We start from the raw sequence: 15,397 nt of genomic DNA, 5'->3' as shown, positions 1-15,397 counted from the left end.
ATAATTTGGCATTCAGCTTTATGATTGCACCAAGGTACTTGGTGACTTGCTCTTCAGTAACATCCTCATTCTCTTCAGAAGAGGAATACTCATCAGAGCTCATGAATGGCATAAGGAGGTTCAATGGAATCTCTATGGTCTCTAGATGAGTCTCAGATTCTTTTGGTTCCTCAGAGGGAAACTCCTTATTGATCACTGGACGTCCCAGGAGAACTTCTTCCTTGGGATTCACGTCCTCTCCTTCCCTTACAGGTTCGGCCATGGTGATCAATTCAATGGCCTTGCACTCTCCTTTTGGATTTTCTTCTGTATTACTTGGGAGAGTACTAGGAGGGATTTCAGTGATCCTTTTACTCAGCTGGCCCACTTGTGCCTCCAAATTTCTAATGGAGGACCTTGTTTCATTCATGAAACTTACAGTGGCCTTAGATAGATCAGAGACTAAGTTTGCTAAATTAGAGGTATTTTGTTCAGAGTTCTCTGTCTGTTGCTGAGTGGATGATGGAAAAGGTTTACTATTGTTAAACCTATTTCTTCCACCATTATTAAAGCCTTGTTGAGGCTTTTGTTGATCCTTCCATGAGAAATTTGGATGATTTCTCCATGATGAGTTATAGGAGTTTCCATAAGGTTCACCTAAGTAATTTACCTCTGCTATTGCAGGGTTCTCAGGATCATAGGCTTCTTCTTCAGAAGCTGCCTCTTGAGTACTGTTGGATGCAGCTTGCATTCCATTCAGACTCTGAGAAATCATATTGACTTGCTGAGTCAATATTTTATTCTGAGCCAATATGGCATTCAGAGTATCAATTTCAAGAACTCCCTTCTTCATAGGCGTCCCATTATTCACAGAATTCCTTTCAGAAGTGTACATGAACTGGTTATTAGCAACCATGTCAATGAGTTCTTGAGCTTCTGCAGGCGTTTTCTTTAGGTGAATGGATCCACTTGCAGAAGTATCCAATGACATCTTAGCTAATTCAGACAGACCATCATAGAATATATCCTTGATGGTCCATTCTGAAAGCATGTTAGATGGACACTTTTTGGTCAGTCCTTTGTATCTCTCCCAAGCTTCATAGAGGGATTCACCTTCTTTCTGTCTGAAGGTCTGAACATCCACTCTAAGCTTACTCAGCTTTTGAGGAGGAAAGAACTTGGCTAAGAAAGCCTTGACCAGCTTATCCCAAGAGTTCAGGCTATCCTTAGGTTGAGAGTCCAACCATACTCTAGCTCTGTCTCTTATAGTAAAAGGGAAAAGCTTGAGCCTGTAGACTTCAGGATCTACTCCATTAGTCTTAACAGTATCACATATCTGCAAGAATTCAGTTAAGAACTGAAAAGGATCTTCAGATGGAAGTCCATGAAACTTGCAGTTCTGCTGCATCAGAGAAACTAATTGAGGTTTAAGCTCAAAATTGTTTGCTCCAATGGCAGGAATGGAGATGCTTCTTCCATGTAAATTGGAATTAGGTGCAGTAAAGTCACCAAGCATCCTCCTTGCATTATTATTATTTTCGGCTGCCATCTCCTCTTTCTTGTTTAAAAATTTCTGAAAGGTGCTTGCTGGATTGTTGTAATTTAGCTTCTCTTAGTTTCCTTTTTAGAGTCCTTTCAGGTTCTGGATCTACTACAACAAGAATATTCTTGTCTTTGCTCCTGCTCATATGAAAAAGAGGGACAGAAAAATAATAATAATAATAATAATAGGGATCCTTTTTACCACAATATAGAGGTCCCTGTGTGAATAGAAGAAAAGAAGAGAAAATCTGAACTCAGAGAGAGAGAGGGGGTTCAGATTTTTGGTGAGTGAGGAAGAGATGTTAGTGAATAAACAAGCAAATAGAAGAAGATGAGAGCGGGAAGTGAATTTTCGAAAATAATTTTTGAAAAAGAGTTAGTGGTTTTCGAAAATAGTTTTTGAAAAAGGTTAGTAATTTTTTTTTAAAATTTTAAAATCAAAAGTTAAAATAATTAGTTAATTAAAAAGAAATTTTGAAAAAGAAGGGAGATATTTTCGAAAATTAGAGAGAGAGAGTTAGTTAGGTAGTTTTGAAAAAGATAAGAAACAAACAAAAAGTTAGTTAGTTAGTTGAAACAAATTTGAAAGTCAATTTTGAAAAGATAAGAAGATAAGAAGTTAGAAAGGATATTTTGAAATTAAATTTTGAAAAAGATAAGATAAAGAGATATTTTGAAAAGATATGATTGAAATTAGTTTTGAAAAAGATTTGATTTTTAAAATCACAATTAATGACTTGATTCACAAGAAATCACAAAATATGATTCTAGAACTTAAAGTTTGAATCTTTCTTAACAAGTAAGTAACAAACTTGAAATTTTTGAATCAAAACATTAATTGATGATGTTATTTTCGAAAATTAGGAGGTAAAGATAAGAAAAAGATTTTTGAGAAATATTTTTAGAATTTTCGAAAATAACTAAGAAAATTGAAAAAGATTTGATTTTTGAAAAAGATTTTGAAAAAGATAAGATTTTTAAATTGAAAATTTGATTTGACTCATAAAAACAACTATATTTTAAAAAGTTTTGAAAAAGTCAACTCAATTTTTCGAAATTTATGAGTGAAAAAGGGAAAGATATTTTTTTGATTTTTTTGAATTTTTATGATGAGAGAGAAAAACACAAAAAATACTCAATGCATGGAAATTTTATATCAAAACAATGAATGCATGCAAGAATGCTATGAATGTCAAGATGAACACCAAGAACACTATGGAGATCATGTTGAACATCAAGAACATATTTTTGAAAATTTTATATGCAAGGAAAACATGCAAGACACCAAACTTAGAAATCTTTCATGTTTAGACACTATGAATGCAAAAATGCACATGAAAAACAAGAAAAGATGCAAAACAAGAAAACATAAAGATCAAACAAGAAGACTTACCAAGAACAACTTGAAGATCATGAAGAACACTATGAATGCATGAATTTTCGAAAAATGCAAAATGAATATGCAATTGACACCAAACTTACAATTTGACTCAAGACTCAAACAAGAAACACAAAATATTTTTGATTTTTATGATTTTATAATTTTTTTTGGATTTTTCGAAAATTATTTGAAAAAGAAAAATAAGGATTCCAAAATTTTTAATATGAATTCCAGGAATCTTATGCTCTTTAGTCTAAAGCTCCAATCAAAGGGTCAGGCATGGCTTAATAGCCAGCCAAGCTTTAGTATGTAACTCAGACATGACACGCCTAACATGCCCTATCCCGAAGAATTAGACATGGCTTTACAGCCAGCCAGGCTTCAACATGCTTCATGAAACACTAGAATTCATTCTTAAAAATTTTGAAGAAAAATATATTTTTGAAAACATTTTTATTTTAAAATTTTTTTCGAAAACAAAGGAGAAATTTTTGAAAGATTTTTGAAAAATTTTTGAAAACAAAAAGAAAATTACCTAATCTGAGCAACAAGATGAACCGTCAGTTGTCCAAACTCGAACAATCACCAGCAACGGCGCCAAAAACATGGTGCACGAAATTGTGATCTCAGGCAACGGTGCCAGAAACTCTGTACGCACGTCTTAATAAATCGTTTTTCATTCACAACTTCGATACAACTAACCAGCAAGTGCACTGGGTCGTCCAAGTAATAAACCTTACGTGAGTAAGGGCCGATCCCACGGAGATTGTTGGCATGAAGCAAGCTATGGTCACCTTGTAAATCTCAGTAAGGAGGATATCAAATAGTTATGGAGTTTTCGAAATTTATATAATAAAATAAGGATAGAAATACTTATGTAAATCATTGGTGAGAATTTCAGATAAGCGCATAGAGATACTTTCGTTCCTCTGAATCTCTGCTTTCCTGCTGTCTTCATCCAATCAGTCCTACTCCTTTCCATGGCTGGCTTTATGTAAGGGCATCACTGTTGTCAATGGCTACATCCCATCCTCTTGTGAAAATGGTCCAAATGCTCTGTCACAGCACGGCTAATCATCTGAGGTTCTCGATCATGTTGGAATAGGATTCACCCTCCTTTTGCGTCTGTCACTACGCCCAGCACTCGCGAGTTTGAAGCTCGTCACAGTCATTCAATCCCTGAATCCTACTCGGAATACCACAGACAAGGTTTAGACTTTCCGGATTCTCATGAATGCCGCCATCAATCTAGCTTACACCACGAAGATTCTGATTAAGAGATCTAAGAGATAATCATTCAATCTAAGGTAGAACGGAAGTGGTTGTTAGGCACGCGTTCATAGGGAATGATGATGATTGTCACGTTCATCACATTCAGGTTGAAGTGCGAATGAATATCTTAGAAATGGAACAAGTTGAATTGAATAGAAAAACAGTAGTACTTTGCATTAATCTTTGAGGAACAGCAGAGCTCCACACCTTAATCTCTGGAGTGTAGAAACTCTACCGTTGAAAATACATAAGTGAAAGGTCCAGGCATGGCCGAATGGCCAGCCCCCATGATCTAAGAACAAAACGTCCTAAGATGTCTAATACAATAGTAAACAGTCCTATTTATACTAAGCTAGTTACTAGGATTTACAGAAGTAAGTAATTGATGCATAAATCCACTTCCGGGACCCACTTGGTGTGTGCTTGGGCTGAGCTTGAATGTTACACGTGCAGAGGCTCTTTCTGGAGTTGAACGCCAGGTTGTAACGTATTTCTGGCGTTCAACTCTGGTTTCTGACTTGTTTCTGGCGTTTAACTCTAGACAGCAGCGTAGAACTGGCGTTCAATGCCCTTTTACGTCATTTAAACTCGGCCAAAGTATGGACTATTATATATTGCTGGAAAGCCCTGGATGTCTACTTTCCAACGCAATTAAAAGCGTGCCAGTTTGAGTTCTGTAGCTCCAGAAAATCCACTTTGAGTGTAGGGAGGTCAGAATCCAACAGCATCAGCAGTCCTTCTTCTACCTCTGAATCTGATTTTTGCTCAAGTCCCTCAATTTCAGCCAGAAAATACCTGAAATCACAGAAAAACACACAAACTCATAGTAAAGTCCAGAAATATGAATTTAACATAAAAACTAATGAAAACATCCCTAAAAGTAACTAGATTCTACTAAAAACATACTAAAAACAATGCCAAAAAGCGTATAAATTATCCGCTCATCAAGGACATATCACATTAATATGACATCAAGACATTGTTGAGGAACATGGCTTTCCATAAACACAAAATACTAGCACTAAAAGCTAAATGGCTAAATCAAATATCAAATATTTATAAAAATTTGGAACTTAAAATTAGAAAAGCCATGATTTGTTGCATCCAGAAGCACTGAAAAATAAAAATAATAAAAACATAAATGCCTTTTTGATAGTTGATTGAAATATTTAAGTATTTATTCATAAGTTTAAAAGCAATTATATAGAATTAGGTTATTATTTAAAGCATGGAGAAAAGAGAGAAAAATGTAAAACATAATAAGAATGTAATGAAAGACTCTAATTAATGAAATTACAAAATAAAATATTTATGACACAGGAAAACAAAATAAAAACAGAGAATGAAAGTGAAAAACCTCATAAGCATGAGAGTGCCAAAGCTTCTTCTTCTCGTCAGGAAGATCTTCAAAGATCCTATCAGAAATGATGTACTCCACACTTGGCACACATTCATATGGAGTGAGCGAGTTAGTTTAAATAACAAGAAGAAACATGCATGCATGATGCATGGGAAGTGAGGGAGTAATTAGACCGAGGAGGTGGGCGTTGGTGTTGTCGGAGTTGTAGACAGCGCACTGGAGGAAGTCCTGGTTGAGGCGGGAGCAGTAGTGGTGAATCTAGATCTGGCGAGACATGTCGTGGATGTAGATGGCAAAGGAGCAAACGTGGTGGCTGAACTGCTTCACGGGTTTGAGGGACTGAAGCATCATGGCGCCCTTGTAAACTATGAGCATATAAATGACAATCTTGTCAAGTTTCAAACATAGTAAAGCTTCCTTCTATTTTCTAGTGCTCAATCTTCAAGTTAGTGAATGAAGATGTTTCATTTCCTTCTTTTGTTTGTTTTCTTTTCCTTTAAGTAACATGAGTTGGAACAACACTATATTGTTTCCTAGTTTCATCACTTCTAAAACAAATTTGTTGAAATCAAATTGGGTTATTCTTTATTGCAGAATTATGTTCAATCATTGCTGTCACTGACACAGCGGTAAAATAATAAATTGGTGAAAGTTAAATTGAATATAACTAACGGCTTTTCATTCAAGAAAGTGAAGAAAATTTTTTACTTGGTTCACAAAGCTCACTAGACCTGCCAATCTCTCTATTGCCGTAGACATGTTTGGAGTGTTAGTTTGTTCATCAAGTTGTCCTGCTGCTACAGATTCTAAAACCATTTGTTGAAGTTTGTCCATGCCTTGTGAAAGAGCATCTTCTGCTTGCTGACAAGATTTTCCAAAGTTGCTTATGTCTGACCTTTGTTGCTCTGTCATGGTTTCAATCCTAGGGACCAGAATCTGCAATCAAAACGGTTTTTTTTTTTAATTATTAAAATGCATCATATCACCATTTACATGCAAAGCTGGTGCTCTCATTCACAATGAGGAAGCTTTCTCAACATCTTTTATTTAACTAGATAGTAAGCATCACCTTTAGAATTTCTGAGGGGGCAAAAGCCTCAAATCCAGAAGAAAAATTGTTCAAACACCTTTATGATCTTTTATATACCTCTGCATCAGTAAGAAAATTAAAAATTGAAAGCCAAAATACACACTTACATCATTCAAACACTAACGCAACATTCATGGAACAGATTAGCAGTGCTTTGTGTCTCTTCATTATTGCATTTAACCATCATTCAAACACTTACATCAGAAAATACACACACGCCATGTTTTATACTAATTTCGAACAAATGATGCAGATTAATCAATTCAATAGAATATATTAGGTCTCAAACTAAATAAAATCAGAAGCAAAAAAACAACACCACAATAGAAAATGCAGCAGTAACAAGCTAACAACAACAACATCACAAAAGATCAATGAAAGTTAAAAACACAATAATAAAAACAGAACCATCATTCTTTGTTTCTTCCTACTAGAGCATGAAGTAGATCTAAAAGAACGAAGAGTTACCTATTAGAAGTGATAGAGATCGCGAAACCAAACTGTAGAAGCTTGTGAAGGCAGCAACAATGGCATTGCTTGCCACGGCGAGGAGATGAGCCAAATTGAAAGCGGTGTTGCTTGCGATGGCGCAGAGATGAATGATGGCGATGAGATGAGCGGCAATCTTCATATCAAATCCAAATCATAGAAGCTCGCTGAAGGAGGAGAACGCGCCGCCAGAGGAGATCGTCGCTGGAGACAGCATTTCAGTTCACAGCACACAATCTCCTCAGAGGAGAACACCGAGAAAATCACCGCCGGAGCATTCGCTGGAGCAGATCATCGCCGGATCATTCGCTGGAGCAGATCGTTGCCGGAGCAGTCGCTGTTGCAGAACGTTGCCGGAGCAGAGCACATATCGTCATTTTTTGATTTGACGGTGGTGGCAACGCGTGTTAGGGTTTCCTTGTTGGGGAAACACATTCAATTTAAGATATTTGGGTTTTCCTTGCTTTTCGATTTTCCTTCGGTTGGGTTTTTTTTTTTAACATTGTGCTCTGATAATGGCAGTTTTTAACCGTCAAAATTACCAAAAATTGCCATTTTATTTAAATTAATTATGGCAGCATCATAAAATGCCATAATACTTGAATATTACAGCAGTTTTAAAAACCACCGTAATATAAATGTCATTTTAAACCTCATTTTTTGTAGTGAGAGTATCGAGTCTCAACCTAGAGCACTTGGTGGCAAGCCACTGCTTTCACCCAGAAAAACTTGTATCTCAGATATTTAGAAGTAAAACAAACCATATAATCAATCAATAATCATATAATCATTATCTGCCATAATTCATTATCAATATAGCCATCTGGCTCATAATATGTACGACACTTCCACCATCATTATCATTCACTTTACCTCTTTCTTTACCAACAAGATACTTCTGTCCACAATCATATCCACAATTCGCTACCCAATAACCACCTATTAGCCTTTAAATAGAATTTTTTAGGAGTTTGGAAAAAACCAGAATAATGGTCAATAGTGTAAAAATAGTGTATTTTATCCAAAATAGTAGTTTCGGAGGGTAACAAGCTTGTCGGGAAGTCAATTAGTAGAAAATAGAGTTTTTGGAAAAACAAGGTAGTGTGCGTACGCACACATGTGTGTATGCGCACACCCTACTCAATCTTTTAAAAGTATGCGTACGCACAAGGGTATGCGTATGTAGGCAACAACAAGAATTCCCATGTGTGTGCGTTCGTACCATAGTGTGTATGCGCATACTTGCCAAATTCCCAGGATATGTGTACGCACGAGCCAAAACTCACATTCTGCCCGATGTGTACGCACAGCAGTGTGCATGCGCACACGCACCAGCATTTCCGAAATTCTGCAACTTAACAAAAATCAATTTTCTGCTCCTATTTTCCTTAAATTTTATACCATTTTTAAGCTATTGAAAATATCTTTAATTTGAAATATATTTCATTCAAATCCAGAATTCGAGGCTCAAGTTATGAACCGCCGAAGTTCGTTAAAATCATATTTTTACCAAAAGCTAACTTCTCAATTTTTTCCAAACTTTTCCAATCCAAAACCTTTTTAACTTACCAAACCTTACCACAACAACACCAAACTAGCCAATCTATGCCTGGAATATACTAAACGCTGCACAACACTCCAATCTAATCATTTCACAATTTTAACACAATAATTCATGTTCAACATAACAATATGCATACTCATCAATACCTACATCATCATACACCTCTAAATAATTTTGCCACCATCATCAACTTTTCTCATGCCCAATAATTATCAATCAAACATAAAACATCAATTAACATAGTATGTATCAAACACAAGATTCAACTTATCCTAGGTCATCTAGCCTAAGTTTTAACGGCACATTATATTTTAGTTATGAGAAACTGAAACCATACATTGGCGGATTCCTCCTAAAGCCTAGAACATCTCACAATTCAGCATTTTCCAAGCTTCTAAGACACCAAACCTTCACCAAACAGCCCTCTGGCCACCAAAGCTAAATCCAAGCTCCACATTCTCAATCTTGACCCCAACCAACCGTAAACTTTCAATTTAACATCACAATTATCCCCACAATCAAAATAAAGCTCACTAATTCAATATTCTACAAAGGGTTTGAGGATGCTTACCTTGCCCACAGCTTAAGTGAGATAAATCCGACAATAACCACAAGTTAATTCAAACCTAAACACCGAAATCAAGCAAAATTCAACATAATTACACATTGAATTTCGAAATTTGGGGAGGAGAGAACTAAAACTAAAAAGTGGATTCCATACTGGTGCACGAAATTGTGATCATCAATGGCACCAACAACTTGGTACGCACAATTGTAATCTCAACTCTTTGTCACAACTCGCACAACTAACCAGCAAGTGCACTGGGTCGTCCAAGTAATAAACCTTACGTGAGTAAGGGTCGATCCCACGGAGATTGTCGGCTTGAAGCAAGCTATGGTTATCTTGTAAATCTCAGTCAGGCGGATTCAAATCGTTATGGAGAATTGATAATTAAAAGATGAATAAGACATAAAATAAGATAGAAATACTTATGTAATTCATTGGTGAGAATTTCAGATAAGCGTATGAAGATGCTTTGTTCCTCCTGAACTTCTGCTTTCCTATTGCCTTCATCCAATCATTCATACTCCTTTCCATGGCAAGCTTTATGTTGGGCATCACCGTTGTCAATGGCTACTTCCCGTCCTCTCAGTGAAAATGGTCCAAATGCGCTGTCACCGCACGGCTATTCAGCTATTGGTTCTCGATCATGTTGGAATAGGATCCATTGATCCTTTTGCGTCTATCACTACGCCCAACACTCGCGAGTTTGAAGCTCGTCACAGTCATCCCTTCCCAGATCCTACTCGGAATACCATAGACAAGGTTTAGACTTTTCGGATCTCAGGAATGGCCGCCAATAATTCTAGCCTATATCACGAAGGTTCTAATCTTAGATTAGAAACCCAAGAGATACACATTCAAGCTTATTTGCATGTAGAACGGAAGTGGTTGTCAGGCACGCGTTCATAGGTGAGAATGGTGATGAGTGTCACATAATCATCACATTCATCATGTTCTTGAGTGCGAATGAATATCTTGGAGAAGAAATAGGCTTGAGTTGAATAGAAAAACAATAGTACCGTGTATTAATTCATGAGGAACAACAGAGCTCCACACCTTAATCTATGGGGTGTAGAAACTCCACCGTTGAAAATACATAAGAACAAAAGGTTTAGGCATGGCCGTGAGGCCAGCCCCCAAAACGTGATCAAGAGATCAAAAGATGAACTAAAGATTCCAAGATGAAAATACAATAGCAAAAGGTCCTATTTATAGAGAACTAGTAACCTAGGGTTTACAGAAATGAGTAAATGATGCAGAAATCCACTTCTGGACCTACTTGGTGTGTGCTTAGGCTGAGCAATGAAGCTTTCACATGTAGAGACTTTTCTTGGAGTTAAACGCCAGCTTTGGTGCCAGTTTGGGTGTTTAACTCCAACTTTTATGCCAGTTCTGGCGTTTTGACGCCAAAATTTTTATGCTGACTTGGAATGCCTGTTTGGGCCATCAAATCTCAAACAAAGTATGGACTATTATATATTGCGAAAAATCCCAGGATGTCTACTTTTCAACGCAATTGAGAGCGCGCCAATTGGGCTTTTGTAGCTCCAAAAAATCCACTTTGAGTGCAGGGATATCAGAATCCAACAGCATCTGCAGTCCTTTTTCAGCCTCTGAATCAGATTTTTGCTCAGGTCCCTCAATTTCAGCTAGAAAATACCTAAAATCATAGAAAAACACACAAACTCATAGTAAAGTCCAGAAATGTAATTTTTATTTAAAAACTAATAAAAATATAATAAAAAGTAACTAAAACATACTAAAAACTACCTAAAAATAATGCCAAAAAGCGTATAAATTATCCGCTCATCACAACACCAAACTTAAATTGATGCTTGTCCCCAAGCAACTAAAAACAAGGTAGGATAAAAAGAAGAGAATATACAATAAATTCCAAAAACATCTATGAAGATCAGCCTTAATTAGATGAGCGGGGCTATTAGCTTTTTGCTTCTGAACAGTTTTGGCATCTCACTTTATCCTTTGAAGTTCAGAATGATGATTGGCATCTATAGGAACTCATAATTCAGATAGTGTTATTAATTCTCCTAGTTCAGTATGTTGATTCTTGAACACAGCTACTTTATGAGTCATGGCCGTGACCCTAAGCATTTTGTTTTCCAGTATTACCACCGGATACATAAATGCCACAGACACATAACTGGGTGAACCTTTTCAGATTGTGACTCAGCTTTGCTAGAGTCCCCAATTAGAGGTGTCCAGAGCTCTTAAGCACACTTTTTTTGCTTTGGACCACGACTTTAACTGCTCAATCTCAAGCTTTTCACTTGACACCTTCACGCCACAAGCACATGGTTAGGGACACAGCTTGGTTTAGCTGCTTAGGCCAGAATTTTATTCCTGTGGACCCTCCTATCCACTGATGCTCGAAGCCTTGGATCCTTTTTATTTTACCCTTTCCTTTTGGTTTAAAGGGCTATTGGCTTTTTCTGCTTGCTTTTTCTTTTTTTTCTCTTTTTCTTTTATTTTTTGCCATTTTTTTCTGCAAGCTTTTCACTGCTTTTTCTTACTTCAAGAATCAATTTTATGATTTTTCAGATTATCAATAACATTTCTCCTTTTTCATCATTCTTTCAAGAGCCAACAATTTTAACATTCATAAACAACAAATTCAAAAATATGCACTGTTCAAGGATTCATTCAGAAAACAAAAAGTATTGCTACCACATCAAAATAATTAAACTATTTTAAAATTCAAAATTCATGTACTTCTTTTAAAAACATTTTTCATTTAAGAAAGGTGAAGGAGTCATAGGACATTCATAGCTTTAAGGCATAGACACTAAGACACTAGTGATCATGTAATAAGACACAAACATAAATAAACATAAAGCATAAAATTTCAAAAAATAGAAAATAAAGAACAAGAAAATTAAAGAAGGGGTCCACCTTAGTGATGGCGGCTTGTTCTTCCTCTTGAAGATCTTATGGAGTGTTTGAGCTCCTCAAAATCTCTTCCTTGCCTTTGTTGCTCCTCTCTCATGACTCTTTGGTCTTCTCTAATTTCATGGAGGAGGATGCAATGCTCTTGGTGCTCCATCCTTAGTTGTCCCATATTGGAACTTAATTCTCCTAGGGAGGTGTTGATTTGCTCCCAATAGTTTTGTGGAGGAAAATTCATCCCTTGAGGCATCTCAGGAATTTCATGATGAGGAATTTCCTCATGCTCTTGGTGAGGTTCATGAGTGGGCTCTCTTGTTTGCTCCATCCTTTTCTTAGTGATGGGCTTGTCCTCATCAATGAGGATGTCTTCCTCTATATCAATTCCAGCTGAATTGTAGAGGTGACAAATGAGATGAGGGAAGGCTAACCTTGCCAAAGTAGAAGACTTGTCCACCACCTTGTAGAGTTCTAGGGATATAACCTCATGAACTTCTACTTCCTCTCCAATCATGATGCTATAGATCATGATAGCCCGGTCTATAGTAACTTCAGACCGGTTGCTAGTGGGAATGATTGAGCGTTGGATGAACTCCAACCATCCTCTAGCCATGGGCTTGAGGTCAAGCCTTCTTAGTTCAACCGGCTTGCCTCTTGAGTCTCTTTTCCACTAAGCTCCTTCCACACATATGTCCATGAGGATTTGGTCCAACCTTTGATCAAAGTTGGCCCTTCTAGTGTAGGGGCGTGCATCTCCTTGCATCATGGGCAAGTTGAATGCCAACCTTACATTTTCCGGACTGAAATCTAAGCATTTCCCCCAGACCATTGTAAGCCAATTCTTTGGGTCCGGGTTTACACTTTGATCATGGTTTTTGGTGATCCATGCATTGACATAGAACTCTTGAACCATTAAGATCCCGACTTGTTGAATGGGGTTGGTGAGAATTTTCCAACCTCTTCTTCGAATCTCATGTCAGATCTCTGGATACTCACCCTTTTTGAGCTTGAAGGGGACCTCGGGAATCACCTTCTTCTTGGCCACAACTTCATAGAAGTGGTCTTAATGCACCCTTGAGATGAATCTCTCCATCTCCCATGACTCGGAGGTGGAAGCTTTTGCCTTCTATTTCCTCTTTCTAGAGGTTTCTCCGGCCTTTGGTGCCATAAATGGTTATGGAAAAACAAAAAGCAACGCTTTTACCACACCAAACTTAGAAGATTTGCTCGTCTTTGAGCAAAAGATGAAAGAAAAGAGTAGAAGAAGAAGAAATAGAGGAGATGGAGGGGGGTTTAGTGGTTCGACTAAGGAGGAGAAGTAGTGTTTATGTTGTGTGAAAATGAAAGAGTGAAGAGGGGTTTATATAGGAGTGGAGAAAGGGGTAGGGTTCGGCCATGTATGGGTGGGTTTGGGAGGGAAAGTGGTTTGAATTTGAATGGGGAGGTAGGTGGGGTTTTAGGGTGGATGGATGTGGATTAGGGAAGTGATTATGGAGAAGAGGGTAGGATTTGATAGGTGAGGGGTTTTTGGGAAAGAGGTGTTGAGGTGATTGGTAAAGGGTATTTGGGGAAGGGTGTTATGGGAAGGTGTGAAGAAGAGAGAGAGAGAGAGGAGGTAGGTGGGGATCTTGTGGGGTCCACAGATCCTGAGGTGTCAAGGATTTCTCATCCCTGCACCATGTTGGCGTGTAAACGCCCCCTTGATTGCCAATACTGGCGTTAAACGCCAGGTTGTTGCCCATTTCGGGCATTTAATGCCAGCTTTTCTCCCCTTTCTGGCGTTTAAATGCCAACTTTTCTCCCTTTTCTGGCATTAAACGCCAGTTCTGTGCCCATTTCTGGCGTTAAACGCCCAGAATGGTGCCAGACTGGGCGTTTAACGCCCATTCTGCTACCCTTACTGGTGTTTAAACGCCAGTAAGCTTCTCTTCTAGGGTGTGCTATTTTTAATACTATTTTTCATTCTGTTTTTACTTTTTCAGTTATTTTTGTGGCTTCACATGATCATCAACCTACAGAAAACATAAAATAACAATGGAAAATAAATAGATATGACTAAATAAAATTGGGTTGCCTCCCAACAAGCGCTTCTTTAATGTCAATAGCTTGACATTGGGCTCTCATGGAGCCTCACAGATACTCAGAGCATGATGATGGCCTCCCAACACCAAACTTAGAGTTTGAATGTGGGGGCTCTATTTGACTCTGCATTGAGAGAAGTTTTTCATGCTTCCTCTCCATGGTTACAGAGCGAGATCCTTGAGCTTTGAACACAAGGGAGTCCTCATTCACTTGAAGGACCAATTCTCCTCTGTCAACATCAATCACAGCTTTTGCTGTGGCTAGGAAGGGTCTGCCAAGGATGATGGATTCATCCATACACTTCCCAGTGTCTAGGATTATGAAATCAGCAGGGATGTAGTGGCCTTTAACCTTTACCAAGACATCCTCTACAAGTCCATAAGCCTGTTTCCTTGAATTATCTGCCATCTCTAGTGAGATTCTTGCAGCTTGTACCTCAAGGATTCCTAGCTTCTCCATTACAGAGGGAAGCATGAGGTTTATACTTGACCCCAGGTCACACAGAGCCTTCTCAAAGATCATGGTGCCTATAGTACAAGATATTGAGAACTTTCCAGGATCCTATCTCTTCTGAGGTAACCTCTGCCTAGTCAAGTCATCCAGTTCTTTGGTGAGCAAGGGGGGTTCATCCTCCCAAGTCTCATTACCAAATAACTTGGCATTTAGCTTCATGATTTCTCCAAGGTACTTAGCAACTTACTTTTTAGTAAAATCTTCATCCTCTTCAGAGGAAGAATACTCATCAGAGCTCATGAATGGCAGAAGTAAATTCAATGGAATCTCTATGGTCTCTGTATGAGCCTCAGATTCCCATGGTTCCTCATTAAGGAACTCCTTGGAGGCCAGTGGATATCCATTGAGGTATTCCTCAGTGGAAATCACTGCCTTTCCCTCCTCTATGCATTCGGCCATGTGGGACGTGTTTATGGTCTTGCATTCTCTCTTTGGGTTCTCTTCTGTATTGCTTGGGAGAGTACTAGGAGGGAGTTCAGTAACTTTCTTACTCAGCTGACCCACTTGTGCCTCCAAATTTCTAATAGAGGACCTTGTTTCAGTCATGAAACTTAGTGTGGTTTTAGATAGATCAAAGACTATAGCTGCTAAGCTAGAGAGACTCTGCTCAACATTCTCTGTCTATTGCTGAGAAGATGATGGAAAAGGCTTGCTATTGC

General features: G+C 37.9%; 1 non-coding gene across 1 annotated transcript; it reads left to right on the top strand.

Moving 5' to 3' along the window:
• The first annotated feature begins 1,028 nt into the window (after positions 1–1,028).
• On the top strand, positions 1,029–1,132 carry LOC148581030 (small nucleolar RNA R71). Its single transcript, XR_015899701.1, has one exon. It is a non-coding gene; the product is annotated as a small nucleolar RNA R71 (small nucleolar RNA).
• The last annotated feature ends 14,265 nt before the right edge of the window (positions 1,133–15,397 follow it).

This window comes from Arachis ipaensis, chromosome B10 (assembly GCF_059453495.1).
Source record: "Arachis ipaensis isolate K30076 ecotype BB chromosome B10, ASM5945349v1, whole genome shotgun sequence".
Lineage (NCBI taxonomy): Eukaryota > Viridiplantae > Streptophyta > Magnoliopsida > Fabales > Fabaceae > Arachis > Arachis ipaensis.
This window is presented reverse-complemented; position numbering and strand designations above follow the sequence as displayed.